This window comes from Chrysemys picta, unplaced genomic scaffold (assembly GCF_011386835.1).
Source record: "Chrysemys picta bellii isolate R12L10 unplaced genomic scaffold, ASM1138683v2 scaf472, whole genome shotgun sequence".
Lineage (NCBI taxonomy): Eukaryota > Metazoa > Chordata > Testudines > Emydidae > Chrysemys > Chrysemys picta.
Genome location: NW_027053179.1, coordinates 4420 through 27838, shown reverse-complemented (window position 1 = coordinate 27838; position 23419 = coordinate 4420). Strand labels below are relative to the sequence as shown.

The 23419-nt window shown below is 43.4% G+C and overlaps 1 long non-coding RNA gene across 1 annotated transcript in view; it reads left to right on the top strand.

The window, feature by feature from the left end:
* LOC135978842 (uncharacterized) overlaps positions 1-23171 on the top strand; it is a 40533-nt gene extending 17362 nt beyond the window's left edge. Inside the window, exon 2 of the long non-coding RNA XR_010596201.1 lies at positions 20762-23171. This is a non-coding gene — a long non-coding RNA (uncharacterized LOC135978842). The remainder of the gene's footprint in view (positions 1-20761) is intronic.
* The last annotated feature ends 248 nt before the right edge of the window (positions 23172-23419 follow it).

Below are 23419 nucleotides of genomic sequence, written 5' to 3'. Positions count from 1 at the left end.
GTGTGTGTGTGGGGGAGTTTACAGAGCTTCCTGCAGCTGGGGAGAAATCTGGGGGTGGGTCTGACCCAGCCCCGGATGCTGTGCAGAGGAAGAGGAAGTCCTGTCCTCCCAGCCCAGCTGGGACTAGCAGCTGAGCCCAGCGCAAGGGTAGGAGCCACCAGCCAGTTCTTTCCCAGTCCTGCCCCGCGGTGATTTACCTCTTTTGGATCCCCTGGGAACTGGAAACATACTGCTGGGGAGGGTCGCATGACTGCTCTTGTGGCTTCCCTTTGCTTCCCCATCAGAAAGTCATTTTTTCTGCAGGGAAGCAAAGAAATCTGTGGGGGACATAAATTCTGTGCTTGCGCAGTGGCACAAAATTCCCCCAGGAGTAATGACATACACACGATGTGGCTAAAGTAAAGTTTCACAGGCAGCCTGAATTCTAGCATTTCCTAATTTTTGAGTGCCTGACTTTGAAACCTGAATAATGCTCTTTTAACATAATCTTTTGTGGGCATAAGTCAATTAATATTAAGAATACTAATAATATGTTTTTTCATTTATGTTTGTTCTTAATGTTCCTGATCAACAAAAAGAATAGCAAATATTTTCTTTTGTAAGTGAATAAAGTTTAACACTGGACTGGTTTGCATGCTTATGCTTAAGTGATTGCCACAGCTGGGTTTTGCAGCTAGATGGTGATTAATTTTGCAAGTTTTGTGCCCAGAGCCTTCAAGAAAACTCTGTGTCTCACCCTGAAAGCCAGCAGAAGTCTAGCAGTAATAATTAGCAAGCCATAAAAATCGACCTGATTTGTGAGAACCACTGAAGGATGCAAAGAGACATTTCTATTCAAGGATATAGGAACAAAAGTGCATGGTTACTCACCCAGTCATGTCGGACCTGAGTTTTAAGGGAATCTCAACTGATAAGTGTTCTACAGTCAGAATACTGCCTATTCATCCAACTCAGCTAACATAGTGCATAAATCATCTTTGAACCAGAGACAGTCCCTTTGGGTCATAGTTGAGGTCATTGGCAGGGCAGTGCTTCAGATTGCCTGCCGTCAGTGAAAAAGAAAATATACACAAGACTGCTTCCATTGCTGCAGCTTCAGGCTTTACAGATATAAAACATTAGCATTTAGCGTCTCGTCACAGATCTCTTGCAAGTAGCAGCTTGGGTTGCATAACCTAGACCTTCTGGAAGGGTTTCTTGCCCATCTGTCTACCTACCTTTTGTCTTTACAAAAGACATTTTTTCCATCAGCTGATCTTTTTAATATGCCCAGCCAACTAACTACCTTAGTGCCTTCTTGTATTGCATTGGCAGGATGAAAGCAAGCTGTGTCTGCAGCACACTGTCATGCCTGCTGACAGTGCCCTCTGCCTGAAACTCAAGCGAGAGAATGTAGTCTATAAAGTGCTCTTTTTCTAAAAATCGCAAGACAAACAGTGGGAGGAGAAACTGAGGCATAGAGAGGGGAAGTGATTTGCTAAGGTCACCCAGCAGGCCTGTGGCAGTGCCAGGAGTAGAACCCAGGTCTCCTGAGTCCTTTTCCAGTGGCCTTTTTACTAGTAGGCACCAATTTAATGCCTGATTCTCATGTACTCTAAGGCCTCTTTATACTTGTGCTGGCAGGGTAAAGAGGGCTTACTGTAAATGAACACCAGGCCCTCCATAGCTGCTGAATACTATATGACTTGACTTTACTGACCACAACTAAACTCACACAGTGTATCTGAGAATGGGAGTTTATAATTCACTGGAAAGCTAGCCATGAGAAGAGCAGCGTAGATTAGTATTTGGCTGAATAACAGTAATTTTACCACACTACTCTAGACACTTTAAACCAAAACATGAAAGCTGTTAAAGAACCCCATGGAACAAAAGAGAGAGAATAAAACCTCAAAGATGAACAGACTCATTGTATGCTTTTTAAATGATATAGTCTTTAGAGCAGATTTGAAACAACTCAGATCCATAGCACCTCCCAAAGCATGTGTCAAAACCATCTCTATTTATACATGCCTAAGTGAATTACCAGGATCAGACAGTGCTCTGCATTCATCACCCCTCGCAGTCTCTTTCACTCACTGCTCAGTGACTCAACTCCTGGTTGAAGATCTAACCTCAATGAGTGCAAGGGCTACCTTAGGTATAGGAAGTGCTTGCTCTCATCAGGAAAATGGCCTTGACTGATGGCTTGTGGATGCACAGCACATGCTGCCAGGGTATAATGGCATTAGATAAAGACTTGGTAGGCTGCCAGTTCCACCCATCCTCTGCAGAGCTTTTTGCACCTTCTTCCTGTGAAGCAGATTGTACTGGTCATTGTCAGAGAAAGCATACTGACCTCCTTGAACCACGGGTGTGATCCAGCCAGGCAATTCCTATGTTTCCTCCCACTGTCTGCCTGTCTCGTGTTCAGAAAAATACATTTGATGGCATGGGTATTTTTTCAAACCTGTTGAACAATATTGCTGTCATATCTATCTATCTATCTATCTATCTATCTATCTATAGTGAAGATAATACATATGTCCCGGGCAGGCACACCCCAGCTCTCGAACTTCTGAAGATTATCATATGCAGCTCAGACGGTCCGTAAGTTTGGCCACCCCGATATATATATTAGTCTGCATTAAGCACAAATGTTATAGCACTTATATAGCCTAAATTGGCCTATACATTTACTGTAATCCTGTTCTCCTGTGCTAAGTATCCCATAATACCTTGTATCAGCTGAGGCAAACTTTGGCTTAAATAGATAGGAAAGCTGTCAGGATTCGGACTTATGAGTATTTTACCATAGCAACAGATAGGGAGTTATTCTCACAGGCCAATACTGGAATGTCCCAAAAGACATATGATTGTTCCACCCTAGAACATACCTAGGAGATGCCTTCATGCCCTTTGATACCTGGAATGCATGTGTTCAGAATAAAGAGATAAAGGGTATACCATGGTACTAGGTAGAAAGCTGACTGATTAAATCTTGTTTCAGATGATATGTACAGTACCTTTTCTTCGTAAACAGGTAGGGTATAAAAAGATGACTTTAGGAGCACACTTTCTGCGTAAGGTGATTGTAACAACTGTGCATGAGACGACTTCCTGGAGACTGGTATCAAATTGAACCTTTGTCCTGTACTGTAGACCTGACTGATGTTGATTATTTTGTCTCTGGAATATATTTCATAGAAAACCAAAATGTGGTCAAGCAGTTGACTATAACATTTATCAACAAACCTGTCCCCACTTTCTGAATTTGTTTATCCATCATATTGTATCATTTGTTTGTTTGTTTCTTGGACGTTCTCTTCTTCTTCCATTCTGTGCAATTTTCTTACTCTTTCCCTCTCCCGTGCCCCAGGCTCATATTTTCCCTCTCATTGAAAACCCAATACGAAAGCCATTTACTACCTATGGGAATGTCAGGTCTTCAGAGTTGGGGGCGACAGGTGCACCTTCAGAAAAATAGAGCTATTCACAGAAGCCCAAATGGCTACACAAATTAGGTAACTGTCTGTGCAAATGGGAACTTGCAGGGAAAGCATGCAAATGCCCATTCGAAAGGCTCAGTACTGTGACGGTGAGTGCTGCTGTCCCCAGTCAGGTGTGATTTAGGAGTGGTCATACGTCTCAGATGAATTCGCTCAGGTTGCTCCGCAGCACCTCTGGGCCTGAGATGCCCAGATTTTCTTTTTAAAAATCTTTACTAAAGATTTTAGAATTACAACAAAATTACAGCAAAAAATTAATCATCAGAGTGCAAATATAAAACCAACTGAACCAACAACATGATCCATGTAAGCCTAGGCCCTAGATCCTTGTAAGCCTAGGCCACTCCACTGTTCCCCAATACCCATCTGAGACCTGATCTTCCAGTCTTAGTTCAGGCAAAGCTCCCATTGAGGATGAGGACTGCAGGATCAGCCACCTCCATTTCAGATTCCTCTTGCTTACTTATCTGCTCTCCCCCACATGCACACACACTTCTGAAACTAACCAGAGGAGAAACTGATTAATTTAATTTTTGAGCCGGAAGTAAATATGGTGGAAAAAGGTTTGGCAGGGGAGAAATACCACATCGTAGAATATTCAAAATTCTATGCTTGTTTGCTTGCTTTTCTTTCTTTTTTCTTTTTTTTAAAGGTTTTGTAGCACAAAATATCTACAGGTACTTGGTTACAGTTATAAAGATATGAGGGCTTGTGTGTGTGTCTGTGTACAGACATGTTCACAAGTGTGTGCATGTATATATGTGTAGCTTATAAAAAGCTAGTTTTTCTTTAAGTGGGTGTTTCCTGTGTGCTTTTGTTTGCCAGAGATCAATGGGTGGACGTGATATGACCCCACTCTTTTTATAAGATCAGAATGTCATGGCACAAGTATTGCTCAGTACATTCCCTAGAGAAGAAAATTCCAGTACTCACTCAAGTTTACTGTAAATATAGATGCATGCATGCTTTGCAAATGGTCTCTTTCCCTTCAGTTCTCCAGGCCTTCCTCTTGTCTCTTTTTTAGATTTTTGGACTGCAGTAAAACAGTCTCAGGTTAGTGTTCCCCCTGCCTTTCAGGTTTTCCAATAGCGTAACCGAGAAGCAAAGATGCGTGTGATTCTGGACATAGAGACCTGAGAACAAGCTTCCCTCTGTTGGATGCCCTTTTACAGCATGAATAAACAATAAATCTGTTAGACAATAAGACATTTCTGCTTCCACTGCTACCCCTAGAATGACCGCCCAGTGTGGCTGAGGATTGCTAAGTGCTGCTGAAAGCATTCTCAGAAAAAGGGCCCTTGATCTGGGTGGAAGTCTCATTGACATTAGTGAGAGTTTTTTGCACCCAGCAAGGCAGCGCACCTGCCTTAAGGGTCCTTTCTTGATATCACGCACATACCTCATCTCTGAGCTTTTAGTAAATCTGTAGGGTAATTGCCCTTAGTCACTGAGCCAAGGCCTTGTTTGTGAAACCCAAGACTGGCAGGAGACAGGCAGCCTAGGAAATAATAATCATGTCAGGCTCTTTGCCTCTCAATTCTCTTGCCAATATTTTCCCCAAAAGTGTTGGAAGAACGACGTGACTAAGCTTCCTAATTAGCTGTGGGGGTGTCGTCACTGCAGAGTTAACCAGGGTGTTCTGCTCCCAGATTAGCCTGGGTGCGTGCAGCCTCACAGCAAAGCCCTACCTGAGTTACTATGTGCTCACTGGTGCTGCACTCCCCTAGGTGTGTCATACGGCACATCCCATGTTTCACTGTGCGGCAGTAATCACTGTGTGATTCTTTTCCAGTGAATTGTGGGAGAACTTGTCTGTCCTTCTGGGCACACAGGGGGAATGGTGGAAAGGCATTGGGGGATTATCAGCATTTGAGTGATTTCGCCTGCTTCCTCACAGCAAAATGTGGTGGGTTATCGTCTCGAGTGAAAGTAGAACCCAGGGTCTGATCCACACCCCCCAACTGTGCCAGCTAGGTCAGGTTGAAAGCACCATCAAACTCAGGTGAGAGGTTTGTGTGTGTAGAAGAGAGGGGCATTAGGGGCACCACAAGTATGAACCTGAGCTAACTGGAGGAAAGACATAACCCTGCATATACAGATTGAGAGACTGTCTCATGGGAATTGTATGTTTGACAGTTGCAAATTGAAATTCAGGTACAAGTGTAAGTTACAAAAGAGAACTGAGCAGGGTCTGTTGCTCTCTTTGCTGTCACCATCTTGGATTTTAATCCAGAGTGGGACACTATGAATAATATTCAAGGCGATCTGTCATTTAAGTATACATGTTGATGGTTACATTTCTAGCGTCTGCTGTGGCTCTCAGGGGAGGTAACGTGCCAGGTGCGTAGGGGGAGGCGTAACTTTTTAAAGAGTTGCGAATGTGGCTCATGCAGGGCCGGCTCCAGAGTTTTGGCCGCCCCAAGCAGCCAAAACAAAACAAAACAAAAAAGCCGCTATCGCAATTGCGATCGCGATCTGCGGTGGCAATTCGGCGGGAGGTCCTTCGCTCCCAGGCGGAATGAGGGACCGTCCACCGAATTGCTGCCGAATACCTGGACGTGCCGCCCCTCTCCGGAGCAGCCGCCCCAAGCACCTGCTTGACAAGCTGGTGCCTGGAGCTGGCCCTGGGCTCATGTGAGGCAGTTGTTGCTCTCTGAAAATGTTTCAAACCTTGTAATTATATATATGAAGTGGCTCCTAGGTCTAATTAATTTTAATTAATGTTCATGCATTAATTTCATGGACAACAGATCACCTGGGTTCCCATTTACCAAAGTGATACTTTCATATAGAAGAAATATACTTAAATAATGTTTCCAGCATATTGGGCTCATATAGATTCTCCTTCAGGCTCTCTTCCCTCTAAGCCCAGAAATATGCACAGATTCATGGTGCAGAAGCAGTAGTAACGTGAACTTCTATCATAACCAGCTACAGTCTCATGCACTGCACTCTCTCCACAGCCCACACTAAGCATTCGTCCAAAGGGGAGGAGTAATCTTGGGGGACTAGGTCAGGGAGTGTACATCAAAAAATGCTGACCATGCTCTTGACTCAGGCGTCTCTCACAATGTCCCACAGTAGTCCAGCTGCCATGGGATTTGTGGAGTGTTAGATCTATAGGTTTGCAAGGAAAGTCTGGAATGAGTGAAAAAGTTGCACATCAGAATTCTGCTCTGGGCTGATAGTTGCAAGGTATCTGGTTTTCGACTGAAACGCCCGGTCGAAAAGGACCCTGGCAGCTCCGGTCGGCACTGCTGTTGGCAGCTCCCTGCCTGGCTCCGCACAGCTCCCGGGAAGTGGCCGGCATGTCTGGCTCCTAGGTGAAGGGGCAGCTAGGGAAGCGCCGTGTGCTGCCCCTGCCTGCAGGCGCCACCCTGAGTGCCGGCTTCGCAGCTTCCATTGGCCAGAAACCATGGCTACTGGGAGCTGCGGGGGTAGCGCCTGCGGGCAGGGCAACACACGGAGCCCTCTGGCTGCACCTCCACCAGGAGCCAGAGGGACATGTCGCCGCTTCCCAGGAGCCGAGTGAGGTCAGCGATGCCCAGAGCCCGCACCCCTCACCCCCTCCCACACTCCAATCCTCTGCTCCAGCTCTGAGCCCCCTCCAGCACCCAAACTCCCTCCCAGAGCCTACACCCTGCACACCCTCCCACATGCCAACCCCCTGCCCCACCCAGGAACACCCTCCCGCATCCTGAACACCTCGGATCCACCCCGGAGCCTCCTCCCATACCCCAAAACCCTCATCCCCACCCCCACCCGAGAGCCCGCACCCCCAGCAAGAGCCCATATCCCCTCCCACACTCCGAACCCCTCAGCCCCACCTCCTAGCCCCCTCCTGCACCCCAATCCCCTCATCCTCCGCCCCACCCCAGAGCCCACATCCTAACCTTCTGCCCCAGCCTGGTGAAAATGAAATATATTGTGTATAGTGAGACCTCATTGGAAGGAAAGGAAATTAATTCACATAAACAGGGGGTTGGATATGAATTTTCAGTGTAGTTAATGTCCTCATTTTGAACTCAAGTAAGTGAGCATTTGCTTATCATTTGAGTATGCAGCAGATCTGCAGCAGTGGCCCTGTTTGCCTTTCCCAGGAGAGGAATAGCTCCCACTGAAGTTAATAAGAGTTACTCCTGTTCTGCAGGGAGAGAGCGGTCATTGGAGAATATATATTAGCGCAATTAAACATGTTCAGAGCAACCAGACCCAAGCTGCTATGGATCATGGAGCCTCTTGAGGGAAAAGACACAAAATCAAATCAACATGCCTGAGAAAAAACAATGAAAATCAAATTTTCAAGAGCGTGTTCCAAAGTGTCACCCTTGCAATTGTTCATACTCCCCCTCCCATGCTCCATCTTCACAAATATGCATTTGCATATGTAAATTGAGAAGCTGCACAGCTATTTAGCTAATGTGCATATGCAAATGTAAACACAATTTTGTTGGCACAGTTTCAGAGCCCACGCTGGAAAATGCGGGCCTGAATGTTAGCAGGTACAAGGCTGGGAAACTTGTACAACTCGTGTCTAGTGAATAAGCAGAGGACCCTTATGTCTCCAGGGTTGTAAGTACGGCAGCTTTCACAAGCACTAAATTCCCACGAAAAATTTTAATAAAAATATTATTTTTGAAAACCCAATTTATTTTCATTATTTCTTAACAAGCTGATGTTTGTTTCAGGCAGGATTTCAGCTGGCAAAAATGTTGAGATCTTGGAAGCCAGACAAAATATTTTGCTGTTGTTTTAAGTGTAACGTATTTGTCAATATTTCTAGAATGGTGAAAAATGTCACTTAATTCAGGATAATTAGTGGGAGGCACAGATTATAAATACAGGGCCTGATCCAAAGCCCATTGACTTCCATGCTTTTCAGACTCTTGAATGGTTTTTCTGTTGATTTCAATTGGCAAGGCATTAGGCCCCAAAAAGCATTTGATGTAGGCTCTTAAGGCACTCTCTTTTATGGAACGGTGGCTGCCCAGTTCATTTGTGACTGAGTCAAGCAGTTCACTTTAAGAAAAGGGGGCAGATCCTGAGCGGGTGCTAATTGTCACAGATCCATTATGGTCAGGGGAGTTATTACCATTTGAAATAGCTGAGCATCTTTCCCAAAGTGTAAAATGTTTTATCAAGTTGATGGTGAGCAAGAGAATGCAATATTGATGAACGTCACGCAGTGCCGAGCCAGGTTCTTTGTAGCAGCATTGCGCTTATACAGATCCCAATTCTGTTCTTGCAGATGTCAAGTTTTATCACTGAAAGATTTGTCATTGATTCTCTTGAGAGCAGCATCAGTCCGGCCGTATGCTGAATTGTCCCTGGATTCCTAGATAGGCTCCTGGACAATGCCCATGTAATAGGGTTTCGTGCAGGGTGGGGTAGGGAGGTGAATTTCACTCAGAGAGAACTGCAGTTGAATATCAGTTTTCTCTGTGAACAGAGAATGAGACCTTCTCGTAACAAAATACCTTTTGCCTTTTCCTATGTGAGTCTAGATTTTTTTCTGCAGGTTTATTTCTGTTGTGAAAGGGGCAAGAACATCTCAATCCTTATGTTCTTTTCCAGGGCGGTAAAGAAACAGCTTATTTTAAGCATTTTCTTTTATCTTGCAAATCCCATTCTAAAGGATACCTGTACCTGAAGTGCTGCTGTTCAGGGGCTGTAGCTCAGTTGCGACATTGAAATGGAAAGTATAGTTTCTTCTTGCCAATGTCCTAAAGTGACCATTTGGGGAGGATGGAGGCATGGAAAAGCAGAGGGCACAAATGGCACGGGGACATGCTCTCTGACTGAGATAATTGGATCTTTCTTTCTGGAAACTGGTAAATCTGCTTAAGTGAAGGGGTTTCTCTGGTTCTTCCCAGCTTTTTGAAAGCATACTTTACAGTAAAGGAAGCAGGAATCCTTTATAATTACGTTAGTAGTGAAAAACAGCCAAACTGTAAAAATGCAAATAAGGACTAAGTCATCAAGACACATATTTATTTAACTAAGACCTTAATGTAGAATTGAAAATCTCCATGTATTCCATCAATAAAAGAAACCAAATGTACCAGGTAGAAAGATTTAATTTCCAATTAGATTATTCCAGTACAATCAAAGACAGGCAAGTGGGCAGTTAGGCAAAGAACACTAGAGCATTTCTAATCAGAAAGTTCACTTCTAGGCTTCTAGGCCCTTTCTGGCTGAGCAGTACTGTATAGCAAACTCGTTAAGAGAGCTTCTTTCCCATTTCAGTTATTGATATGTAACCTTTTTGTTGTGTTTGTACAGCCCCTAGCACAATGACGGTCCTGGTCCATCATTAGGGATCTTAGGCACTATTGAAATTCAGATGATGGGGAAGGATAATGAGTACGTTCAGATTAACTAAGAACCAACCTAAGAATCTATCACTGCATTTGAACCCAAATCTATACCGAGTCTTTTGTTTGATTTCGAAAATGTTTGGATGACTCTGTGTCTGTGTGGGGGGGTGGGGGAAGGTGTGTGTGTGTGTGCGCGCACCTGCCCACTGTAGCTATGAGCACCTTGTGCACATATGCCTGGAATTCTTCAGCCCACAGGGTCTGTACACGCGCACGTACAGCCTCATATCCCCTACAGTCAGTCTATAAAAGGCAGAGCATTCCCAACTGCCACTCAGTTCCTGCTCATGCCTCTTGTAGCAAGGTGGTGCCGTGACATCCTCCTGCATCCCTGTTGCTCAGATAGTTTAGAGTGTTGTTAGTGAACGGTTATGGGAAGTCTGACATCCTTAGCAAGTGTGCCACTTGTACTTCTTTTTCTAAGCACACACAGAAGGCTTGCAATGCCCGTTTAAATTGATTCTTGGTAGAAAAAATCTGTCTGACTCTGAGGTACCCCCTTGGGAATGGTCTCTGCCTGCTTTGAAGTCAGTTTCCCTGGCTACAAGAGACATGAGTCTGGGAACTAAGAAATTGGCTGGTTCTAAGAGACCTCATGCTGCTAGCAAACACTCTGAGCCTTCTCATCAGCGCTCTTCTGGTGAGTCAGTGGCCCCTGCTGCCCAAGGCAGGAAAGAACAAAGATCTCCAGGAAGGGCTCAGCACTGATCACCATCTCCAGTACTGACCAAGAAGAAGGCTGAGCGTTGTAATGATGGCAGACTCCTTTGAAACTGCAACAGTACCATGAGTCTTCTAAGACTGTGGGATTGTGTTCCTCAGCGGTGTACTACATCCTGCACCTTCGGTGACCAGCATTACTTCCTCGGTTCCATTGTCATCGATGCTGTATACCTCCTAGTTGTCAGTACTACATCTGGACTTGACTTTTTCTGGGGCTCTAGCGCTGGTACTTGTCATCATGGTACCACTGTTGGTATGGCCCTTACACTTATTCTGGAACTGGAATCCCCATTGTCAGATATCTCTCCTTTGTCTGCTGTATCCAGAACTCTTCTGGGCACGGGAGCCTACATTACTGAAGAAGAAAATATCTGTCTATCCTTGACGACACTGGTGGCTACCTCTCATGTGAAATCCGAGGCTCTTCATTCTATATTTTAGGGATGTGCTCCTCCACTAGAGGATTTTTTTCATTGGCATCCTCATCTCTGTATAGTAATAGGCGTTCTTCTAGGAGGTCTCCACCTTCACCTAGACTAATTCTTGAGAGTGGCTTTGAAGAAAGTCCCTATTGCTGCAGAGCAAATGCTTCAGAGATGTCTCACTCTCCCTGGTTTCTATCTTTGTGGTATCATATGCCCTTCTCTTATGCGGCACATGTTGGCCTCTGTAGAACCCTCAGCATCTTCTGTCTGCTCCTTCCTTATTCAGCTTCATTGAGGTTTAGAGTAAAGTTGACTGCTTCTAAGAATCTTGCTAGGGATCATCAATCATCCCAGCAGAAACTCCTATAAACTGGTTACCAGCATATTAAAGTGAGGAGGAAGACCTTGTGGAAGAATATAATGATCAGCCTATCCCTCTCTAGACATATCCTCATCATCACCTGATAAGGCTGTGTCTTCACTACACATGTGCAGTATAGAGGACTTCAGAGACTTCCAGGATCTCTTTAAAAGGATGACAAACACCATAGAGATGCCCCTGGAGGTTGTCCAGGAGAGATCTCATAAATTGTTTGACATTCTGCACCCAGTAGCCCAGGGTTGTTCAGCCATTCCTGTTAATGAAGGCATTCTCGAACCTGCTAAGGATTTATGGCATATATCTTGGCCACATCCAAGGTTTGGGCTACACTGAAAAATTATATGAGCATAACTGCGTCTGTCAGGGGCATGAATAAAACACTCCTGACCAATGTAGCTATGCTGACAACACCCTAGCTTAGACACAGCTATGTTGACATAAGGAGGCTTCCGTCGACATAACTAACTTTGTTTGGGAAGGTGGTGTTCCTACAGAAAAACTCCTTCGGTCAGTATAGGGCAGGGGTAGGCAACCTATGGCACGTGTGCCAAAGGTGGCATGCAAGCTGATTTTTAGTGGCACACACTGCCCGGATGCTGGCCACCGGTCTGGGGGGCTCTGCATTTTAATTTAATTTTAAATGGAGCTTCTTAAACATTTTAAAAACCTTATTTACTTTACATACAACAATAGTTTAGTTATATATTATAGACTTATAGAAAGAGACCTTCTAAAAACGTTAAAATGTATTACTGGCACGTCAAACCTTAAATTAGAGTGAATAAATGAAGACTCGGCACAACACTTCTGAAAGATTGCCGACCCCAATATAGGGCCTATAGACTCTGTCTACACTATGGGGCTATGCCCACATAGCTATCCCAGTATAGCCTTTGTAGTGTAGACATAACCTAAGAGGGCAAATCAGAAGTACAAAATTCCTCCTAAGGGATAGGAATACTTTTGTACATACCTGGTACCTAGATCATTGAATGTAACAGCAGCTCACAAAAATTTAACTTTCACAAGCTCCTAGGGGTAAAGAACTTATAACAACTCAATGCCCCATTCACAAATATGAAGGGGCATCACAACAATACGCTCTGCTACTCTAGATGCAATTATTTGGCTTAACCATCTAAATGTGAAAGTATAGTTGTTGCTTTACATTTACATCAGCCATACGAAGAAGAAGAAGGAGTCAAAGAAGATGGATCTGCTGGGGAGGAAGGTTTATTCATCTGCTACTTTTCAGTTTTGTATAGTCAATTGTCACATTTTGCTGGCTAAATATGAATTTATGCAATGGGACAAGGTTTTACAACTGTCCAAGAGATCAGAAATGAATTGAAGGCAGTGGCTTCAGAAGGCCAGTTAATGATGAAGACAGCTCTGCAGGCCTCATTGGATGCCTCTGGCACTGCAACCAGGTCTATGGCCACAGCAGTCACTACAAGAAGAACATTTTGATTGCAGTCATCCCAAAAGAGGATCAGGCCACTATTGAAGACCTGCCTTTCGAAGGCCATGACCTTTTAAATTCAGGAACTGATGAAGCACCTCATACTCTGACGGACTGCAGGACAATGCCTCTAGCTCTCTACACACCATCACAGAAAGGGAAGCACACCAGAACTGAGTCAGCCTCCAGTCAGAGGCCTCCCTTTCCTTCTATGAGTACCAACAAAGGGCTCCTGATTTTTCTAGGAGAAGGCCTTGCTTCCAGAAGGAGAGGGGCAGTCCTTCTACAGTGACAGCACACTCATCTTTGGCACAGAGCTCACAGGTTTGATGCTGTGGTCAAGAGTCCTCGACCAGTGAAAGACGATCTTCACCCCTTCTATACTCCCCTTGGCACCCACCTTTCATTTTTTGCGGCTGCCTGGGTTGCAATTACCACCCAGCACTGGCTCTTAGAAATCATCTGTAAAGGATAATCTGTATAATATTAGTCTATGTCAACTCCCTGTCAGGAGTTTTTGTTTTAATAATTATTGGTTCACTTAGAATTTGTAGTTTTTGTGCCCTTTTTAAAAAACAAACAAACAAGCGCATCTGTATTTCAGGTGCTCTGATATTTCCACCATAAACAATAAGTGGGTGAGCCCTAAATATATGCGGGTCTGATTCCCATTTACAATACTGGCAATGTAAATGGGCCTTAGTGGAAATGAGACTTAGGACAATGTAGTGAATCACAGAATCTTAGAAGCAAAGAGCCAGATTCTGCTCTTACACCAGTGTAAATCCATAGTAACTCCCCTGACATTAATGGAATTACCGTGTTGTAAAACTAGTGTGAAATCAGAATAAGGCCCCTAGTAATTAGATTGGAAGGACCTTCCGTATTGGGCTTAAAAATCAAATATAGTCTCCAATTTTGTGCCTTTAATTTTGTGATTCAGGAGAAGGACAGATACCTTTGACACTTTGCCTAGGTTTTAATTTTTGGTTCCCTGGTTTCCATTTTTGTGCTTTTCTTTACAAGGAGTAGACTTGGTTTGGGCCTCACCCAATGCCCAATAAGAATCTTTCCTTGGCCTTCAATGGACTTTGGATTCGGCCCTTTGTACTTGAAGGAAAGACAAAATAGCTAGTCTAAAAGAATGGCTCTGATTGTTTCTAACTAAGCAAATGAAAAACAGTAGATTATATAATGTAGAGCAAACACACTGCACAGTGATTAAACTCTGTACCTCATCATAAGATCAACAGAGTATTTAATGAACCAGTACATCCAAAACCCATTAAAAGAGACTTTTTTAAAAAGCAGTATGATTTGTTTTCCTTTGGTTTACATCAACTATTTCTGCCTTTTTAAAAGGGAACAATCTTAATTGGAAAGCTGATTTTTATTCCTTCATTGGCAAAAGTCTGACTCCAAGTCAGAAGACTACAGCAAGTCCCACACCTCAAGTCCATGGCTATACAGACCACATAGATAGAATCAACTGTGTGATCTCACCCCTCTTCTGCCTTCCTTCATGCACTGCTTTCTAGACCAATAGAGAGAAACGTAAGGAGGGTTTTAAAGCTTAAGATGCACCAAGAGGATACCTCTGAAAGAAGGAGAAGAAAATCACTAGAAAATGAGTAGCGATTTGTTTGGCTTCCTGCTTACTGCAGTGCCAATTTATAGGTCTCATAAACCACCTGGGAGACTTGAGCCATTCCTTGTTTTCAGCTCTGGTAAGGATAGAGATTGCAGTAAATGCTCTCAGTCTTTACACAACGAGGTTCTTTTCTTCAGCCCACAATTCAAGCATCTCTGCATATTTTCCATCTATTTTGTGGTCAAAGGAATAGTGAAAATAGAGAATATTTTAAGCATAAAATAGTCTATGAGAAATGCACAGCTATTGGGTAATTGTTTACAATTTATGGGGGCAAAACCCTCAAAGAAATAATCATAAATGTGAGTAACAAACATTCTTTGCAGGTTTTACAGATAAGAAATTATATTTAGGGACATAGTCTTGCTGGTATTGTAAAGAAACAGGGAACTAACTGCAAACTAGCAGGGCCGACGAGGGTGGGGAAAGCCGGTACAAATTACTGGGGCCCGGCGGTCTGGAAGGGGGCCCCGGGCCCAGCTTCCCACCCCCTTCGTCGGCCCTGTTTAGCTGGTCTGCCCTTGCTGGGGGGCCCCCGAAAAATTTTTCACCGGGGCCCGAACCCATTCTCGGGGGCCCTGCAAACTAGTAGTTTGAACGGTGGGAAAGGAAGAAGTACAGTATAAGTATAAGTCACTGTAGGAGCCCGTTTGTCCCCTGTGGTGCTTGAGATGAAGATGGTCTCAGATTGTGAGCAATGAATAATTCTACCCAGCAACATATTTGTTCATAGAGTCCCGGCATCCTCTAACTTTAGGATCAACTGGTAATTTTGTTAATTAGCTTGCTTCTTCTAGATCGTGAGCAGAGTTAGGCCAATGTTGTGTGCTTTTGGAAATCCCACCCTTGAAAAACTGTTCTGTTAGGAATGTGATCACAGAAGACATTTTAGGAGGGGTAGCATTGGGAAGAACTAAACCCAGAGTTCACTCTGGCTCTGTGCTTTCATTAACTTGTAGTGTGAAGCATTTGTCATGTGCTGGGTTCAGAGCACTTTGGTTTGATACAGCTTAACTAGGAGACTGGGAGCAGGTGTCATGTCAGAAAATATTTGGGGCAACAAAAATATATACACTCACATTAAAAGATGAGACAGCTGCAAAGCCACTGTGTCAAGCCACAAACTCCTGCTGAGTTTAACTCTTTGTGTTAAGTGCAAAATATTTAAATTCCTTCAGCCACAATGCTGATTCTGACAGATATTAGGGTGGTTATTTATTACCATAATTTGTGTTTCGAGGCCAAGGTTTCTCCTTTAGATGGTGTGACGCCTAGTTCAGGGCCAAATACTGTCACCAGTGCACTGTCTGAATAGCTGGGGCGTGTACTTGGGTCCGTGAAGAGTATCTCCATGGCTGTGTCTAGGGCTGCCTTTGTGGTTGCATCATGACCCTTCCATGGGTGGATTGATCAGAGGATCCATAGTGGTGTATCAGCTGACCCCACCTTGCCCACTCTGTCAGCCATCCATGCTCCACCCAGTAGTCAGTGCACAAGGCATCACTGCAGAGAACTGCTCCATGTCATGCAGGAGATGCTGTTCTCACGGGTGGACTCTGGGGTTACTGCTCTGCCCTGTGTAATGGCACTGTGACTCCTTTGTTACTGCTGTGGAAGGATGGGAAGGTTGACCCCACAGCTGTAACTTGCTCTGCAACATTGTCTTTGATTACTTTGATTACAGGAAACATTTAATTAAATACAAGTGTTATATAATCAGGGCCGGCTTTAGGACCCGTGGGGCCCAGTTCGAATACCCGGCGGCAGTCCGGGACTTCGGTGGCACTTTGGCGATGGGGGGTCCGCTCCGCGTCTTCTGCGGCACTGAAGGATCCCCCGCCGCCGAAATGCTGCCAAAGATCCCGGAGCGGACCGCCACCAGGTGAGTAAAAAAATTAAAAAGGCGCTTATGGCGCGAGGCCCTCTTAGGTGTGGGCGCGGGGCCCGATTCCGGAGAATCAGAGGAATCGGCCTAAAGCCGGCCCTGTATATAATGCTCTTTCTGGTACAGTGTGTTGCTTACCTGACCGAGCAGAACTCCTAAGAGGGAAGGATTATACTCTTGTGAGATGAAGCCTGAATTGCAGGAGGGTTGGAATTGCTTTGGAGTAAAAGCAAAGCCTTTCACCTCTGGTTTCAAACACAGCTGAGGTGCGCAGTAGCTGAAAGTTGTTGCCACCCAGTAGCTGTTTGGTATCCTTTGAGTGTTGTGGGCTCAGTCCATTTCCTCATGGAAAAACGTCCACTTCACAAAAACTACCATCACAAGCAGCGATAATTAGCAATCCCTGCAGATAGGTGAGAACCTACTGGCCATGGAGACTATGATACACTCTTTTCCCTGGAGGTAGTTCCTTCGGGTCAGGGTTCAGGCACATTGGTATAGCAACACAAGCCAGCTTCTACAACCACCAGGGCTGTACCTATTCCAGGTCATTTAGGTGTATTACAGTAGTGCCTAGAGAGCCTCAGCTGAAATGGGGCCCCATTGTGCTAGGTGCTGTACATACATATAGGATAAAAAAGTCCCTGCCCCCAAGAGCTTATATTTTAAATAGACAAGGGAGATAAAGGAGATAAAATTACCTTCATGTTATGAATGGGGAATGGGGTCACAGAGAGATTACGTGCTTTGACCAAGGTTACACAGGGAGTTTGACAGAGCTGGGAAGAGAACTGAGCTCTCTTGTGTCTCATTCCAGTATCATAGCTACCCCACTGCCTCTGCCTCTCCCTCTCCCAGACAGCTATTCTGTGGGGAAACAGAGGACTTAAATAGCTAATTCTGTCAATCCAGACTCTTCCACCACCACTACATTAACCTGAGGGAGCAGCGGGGGAGAGAACGTGCCCTTAAGATTGTTGTACCATATTACATCATAATTAGATAACACTGGAATCAGAAAAGAGTGAGGGGTGATAAATGTCACAATTAATTTTAACCATGGAAGCATGACATTTCAAGAGGATGCTCTGTCTGTCTTTGTAATTTTCCAAGGCCTTCATAGCAGTTCAGAAAGGAAACCAGAAAACTATAGTGGAAAAGGCAAACTGACTTTTAAAATTTCTAGCAATGATGTGTTTTAACTATATGATTGATGGACCCTTTTATTCTTTTCATTTATTTACATAACACTATTTAAACACTGCCACCGTGATTAACCACTTTGCACTTTTTCTCCTTGAATTAACTAATTGAATAATTAATTTGCTATTGAATTAAATACATTCAATGGTAAAAACATGATAAAAAGTGCACGTGGGCATGATGGCATCTCTCCTGTGTGCCATTTGTATAAGGGGTACAGTTTGTACATTGGGGATAGTAGTCATCCCTGAAGTGAATACAAAGAAGTATTGTGACTCACTCCCAGTGTTTCTACTAGCATTATAAACTGTGAGAGCACTTTATGAATAACAGAGTCTAGCAATGTTTCACTCTCTAACCATCTATTATGCATACCGAGCCAAGTTCTGCCCCCAGATACACATAATTCCCATTGAAACCCACCCACTATATTTACTTTTAAAGATGAAAGCACTTCTGTTACTGTCATAGAGGACTCTCTGTAGCATGGATAAGAATGCAAATACCCTTCCCACAGAAATGGAAGAGAATGAAGAAGTGTGTAACTTGCAGGGGAAGGGACACTTGGAGACAATAGCATTAGGATTGTTGCGCTGTGATTGTAACCATCACTTTTATCAAAATGGTGATCAGAAACGCTTTCCCTGCATTTGCTATTGTATAAACCCCTCTCAACATGATGATTCTCGGTATTGTCTTCACTTTTGGAGACAATAACCTCTGGAGTTAGAATGTGATATATGGGCCGGATCCAAAGCCCTTAGAAGTCAATGTAAAGACTCTCATTAACCCCCAGGAGCTTCGGGTCTAGCTCGAAATGCCATGAATGGGCGGATGGAAACATTGAGTCAATATTTCTGTTAGCTTTTGTTCAGTTTAATAAAGGAACACAGCTGGGTATATACTTCTTTTTTTTTTTTTTTTTTTTTTGACAGAACAAGCTAAATTCTGCCCTCAGATACATGACCCTCCTTAGTGAAGTCCATTGATTTTTGCAGTGTGTTAATGTGTTATCTCCAGCAGTAAGAATTTGCCCCATGCTCTCACGTTTCTGGAAAGAACTTTGATCACAAAATGTTTTTAATTCCATAGCATGACGAGAATTAAAGGCAGATGACTGCCTCAAGTACACGAGGGCACCAACTTGTACTTTCTCTTCCTCTGTTCCACCAATAACATTTTCCAGGCTGCTGGTTGACTTGAGATGACTGCATCATGGCTTCCTGGCACTCATTGTATGAGCCGAAATCTCTTAAACAAGAAACCTAATTGATATGACTTACAACAGAGAATAAAGGAAGAGGAGGAAGCGGTGGTGGTGCTATCCCATTGGGGGCCCTAAGCAGGAATATTTTTGTGGGCCTCCCCACACATACAATACTAAAACAGGCAAATTCTTATGAAAATAATAATAATAACAAGTAAATCGAGGGCCCCCTTGAGATGTTTGCAGCCCCAAGCAATTGTTTAGTCTGCTTAGGCCTAGCACTGGCTCTGGGAGAAAGCACAGGGCAAGGACTAGTTAATATAAAACACTATCATATTTTTGTGGCTGACTGAGATGCATAAGTCCTTCTGTCCACCCCAATGCACCTTGTGCACCTTTGCTTCCCATTTTCACTACAGCAAAGAGAAAATATTATAGGGTTTTTACTCAGTCCAGTGTTCCCCAAAGAAGTATGCTATCTAGTACCTAATATACACAATGCTATATTTCTGCAGGTGAGTATATATGTTAGTCACTTTTATATGTGGGTTAAATTGAGTGACTGATATTATTATTGTAACTGAACACTAATATTCTTATTTCAACAGGATTTTTCATTAAAAGAAAAATTTGTCAGTAGCTCAGAAAGTCAATATATGATTAGAGTGGCGGAAATTATTTGCTGTGTATAAATTATCAGACAATTTAGCCTTTTGTTCTGTTTGCAAATCAGCTACAAACTGATCCGGATTCCGGTGAATACATTTGTTTATCCTAACTATCTACAGAATAGTTTTGACAAGCCATTTTCAGCCTATCTGTTGTTCGCAAACTGCTTTCTTAGACTGTTCGCTCTTTGGGATTGGCCAACTATGGCTTTGTCTTCACTGATAAAAAAAAAAAGTGTGTTCTTTGCATCAAGTTTTTACATCATAGTGAAGATAAGGCACAAGTAATCTTTAGCAATGACGTAGCTGATTAGCTAGTCAAGGTCAGCCCGACGCCCTTCCCACCTGGGGTTTAGCTCGACTAGCTATATCGAGGTAAAAACTCCTGTGCTTTGTCTCCACTAGGATTGTCCATTGAGATAGCTAACTCTCGATATAAAACCACACTTTTTTGTACAGTGAAGACAAAGCCTTAGTCCCATGGTACTTTTTCTGCTCCCTGATGGAATGAATGAAACATTTTAAACAGGAGATTAGCAAATGAGGAAAAGTGTTATATTATTTGTGTTCATGCATAAATACCTTTATTCACAAAGACTTGTATGAAGAGCAGCTATTCCCCAAACATTTATGTGAACAAAAGAAATGTGTGTGAACGTTTGCAAATCACGAATAAAAAGGGATCTAAATGCGGTAAAGGCAAACGTAGGTTCAGAATCCAAATGAATATTCATGAATATTGTTTCTGCCATGTCTAGCGGTATATTAAAAGCTCTTTGGGGGCAGGGAGCATCTTTTTGTTTTAGCACAGTGGGGTCCTGGTCCATAACTGGAGCTTCTAGGTGCTACTGCAATACTACTACTAATTAATAATAGTAGCTGTAGCTAAAGAGTCATCATCACATTCTCCTCCTCCATCACCAGGAGATGTCATTGTTTCCATGAGGAATGAGTCATTTGCCATTACTTATGTCCAAATGTTTTTGAACTCACTGAACCCAAAACTGATTCATGAAAGATCTTCCATCAAGAACTCAGTGGCAGAAACCAGCGTAATCCATTGAGGTCAATCTGAATCTGGCCCGTACAGTTTAATAATCTTTTTTAAAGCAACTCAGTCATGTGCAAAGTGAACTTTGATTTACTTGTAAACCCCTTGCCTGGCAGTGGTTTGGGGTTCCCTGACAATGTAGTTGAGAAATGTGTATGTGCTATGCTAGGGTTGTAAACAATGAGCCGGGGAAACCATCCCCGGATCACTGCTGATCTATCTTACTAATGTAATTACAGGACAGAGAAAGAGAGGAAAAATGGCAGATGATAGGAAGGATGAAGCCAAGGCACCGCACTGGACTTCAAGTCAACTAACAGAGGCTTCTTCACACCCGCATTCCCCTGAAATTAAGGAGCAAGCTGGTGCAGGTGCCGGACTGGTCAGAAGTGCCCATGGATTTCCATACAGAGAGGATGAGGAAGCAGGATATGGTGAACGCGGGCAACAGGGCACATACTCTAGAACCAAAGAGAATGGGATCAATGGAGAGCTATCCACAGGAGACAGAGAAACAGCAGGTGACAAAACCAGACTCCGGCTCACCCTCCCTTTCTCCTATAATCTCTTGCTTTGAGGTCACTTTGGTCTGAAGGGGAACACATTGCGTTTTCCCACGTGTGCAGTGCGAGCTCTCAGAGGGCAAAGCCCTGGTGTTTGCTTTTTATAAGTACTTCCTTTGCTATCCTTTTAATTGCTCCACTGCAAAAAAGAGACTTGTAACATAAAACTTTGGGCTTTGATGGGGTAGCCCAAACCCTTCATGACAGGGACCATGTTTTTTTCATCTGTGTAGGTACCGTGCTCACCATAGCAGGACCCTGATCCTAATTCAGGACAGCTGGCAATACGCTAATATAAACATTAAATAATTTATGACATTGGGCCTGGTTTCTGACTGGTGAAAGTCAGGTGTAAACCCCAAGGAGCTCCATGGATATTCTGGTGTAGGGGAGATGAGAGTCAGGCCTATTGTGATATCATGAAGCAAAAAAACCAATCAGTTGCTGTGTGATAATGCTCCCCTTTTCCTAGGGGAAATCCTGAAGTCTTTTCTCAGGGCCAGATTCTGCCACCATTCCATTGAGTAGTATCTTACTGAAATCAGTGAGATTACTCATGGAGAAAGGGACTACTCACATTAGTAAGGGTGCCATATTCTGGCCCTCTTGTGTTTTTTCTGACTTTATACAGGCATATCTCCCCTTGCAATCATCGGGAGTGTCATTGGTGTGTAAATTGGATAAGGACTTTAGGATTCAGCCTGATGAAAAAAAATCTGATTGTATCAAAATTAATGAAATATGCAAGATGGGCATCTTATTTTAGAAGCAAACAGCAATCTTTCCTTTGCAAAACTCACAGTTTAAGCCCTAAATGCACAATGCAAGGGAGTTTCTCTCTTTTACAGGCACTGCTGCCCTCAGTGCATCCATCCATGCATGCTAAGAAGATCATTTTAGTACCATTTACTGGCTGTTGACAGCACTTTATGCCACCCACAATTTCTCAGCAATTGGACAGTTTTTAATCTCCAGACCCTAAAGTAGTTTCATAAGAGATTGTGCTGGAAATGATAGGTCTGTTAAAATATATAGATTTAAATGTTGAAAGATTATCCTTGTGGTTAGCAACAACTCAAAAGCCCAGCGATAAAGTAAACCTGATGTGCAAGCACTAGTGCAGACATGTTCTTGGTTGTCCTTTGGGTAGAAGGATCCCTTTCCCTTCCCAGTAATCTAACTTCCTTCTATACTTAGCGACAAATAGTCATATGTAGTCAGGGCCAGATTTCCAGTTAGGCACAGTAGACACGTGCCTAGGGGTGCCTGCGTTCTAGGGGCACCTGACCTCTCTAAAACGGTGTGCAACACAAAGGTCAGCTGTAGGCAGGGGGGGCACTAAAGATGCTGTGCCTAGGGGTGTGTAAGGTGAAAATCTGTCCCTGTATATAATGCTTTTTTAATCACCCACACTCTCCGCTCATTGTATTTTATTATTATATTGTATGCTTGGCACTTTACAACAAGTACTAGAGGAAGGATGGTCCAGTGGTTACAGAGCTAGCCTGGGACACAGAATTGTAAAAATGTAGGGCTGGAAGGGACCTCAAAATGTCCTCTACTCCAGCTCCACTGTTTGTCGAACCTGTTCTTAAAAACCTCCAGTGATGGGGATTCCACAACCTCCCTTGGAAGCCTGTTCCAGTGCTTAACCATCCTTATAGTTGGATAGTTTTTCCTAAGATCTAACCTAACTCTCCCTTGCTGCAAGTTAAGCTGATTATTTGTTGTCCTACCCTTGGTGAACATGGAGAACAATCTTGGAGTGTCTTCGCCCAGCATGCACTTGACTCATTGTAAAATCTGCGATAGTAGCACTTTGGTCACTGAAAAATCTTGGTCAGGAATTTGGAAGGGATAGCTCTGGAATCCTATCGATGCCTCACAACACCTTCAGTAGGTTATTAATTCAAAATCCAACACATATTTAACTTGCAAAGGACTTTAAATGATCAGGCTTGTTTAGTATGTTTAAAATGTATTTGTTATTGAATTTCTTTTTTATTCAGTAATGTGATGACTAATCTGGCCAATTTATATAATTGGAGGTAAAAATTGCTGGATTAATTGTAAAATCTTTTCCTTATAAGCTGTTTTAATGTGTCGTTATGTATAATGACTCAGTTAATTGAGCTCTTTCTTCATGATATACCTAAAGTAGGGCTATAACGTAGGGGGTTTGGATTGCTCATGTAGTTACCTGATGAATTACTTTTTAACAATTTGAGAGAGTTCCCAGAATGACATTATCAGAGCCACAGGATAGTGGCCTGGGCCGGGGTACTTTGTTGTCTTATCCCATGTCAGAGAACAAATGGCTGTTTGCCAATGTGC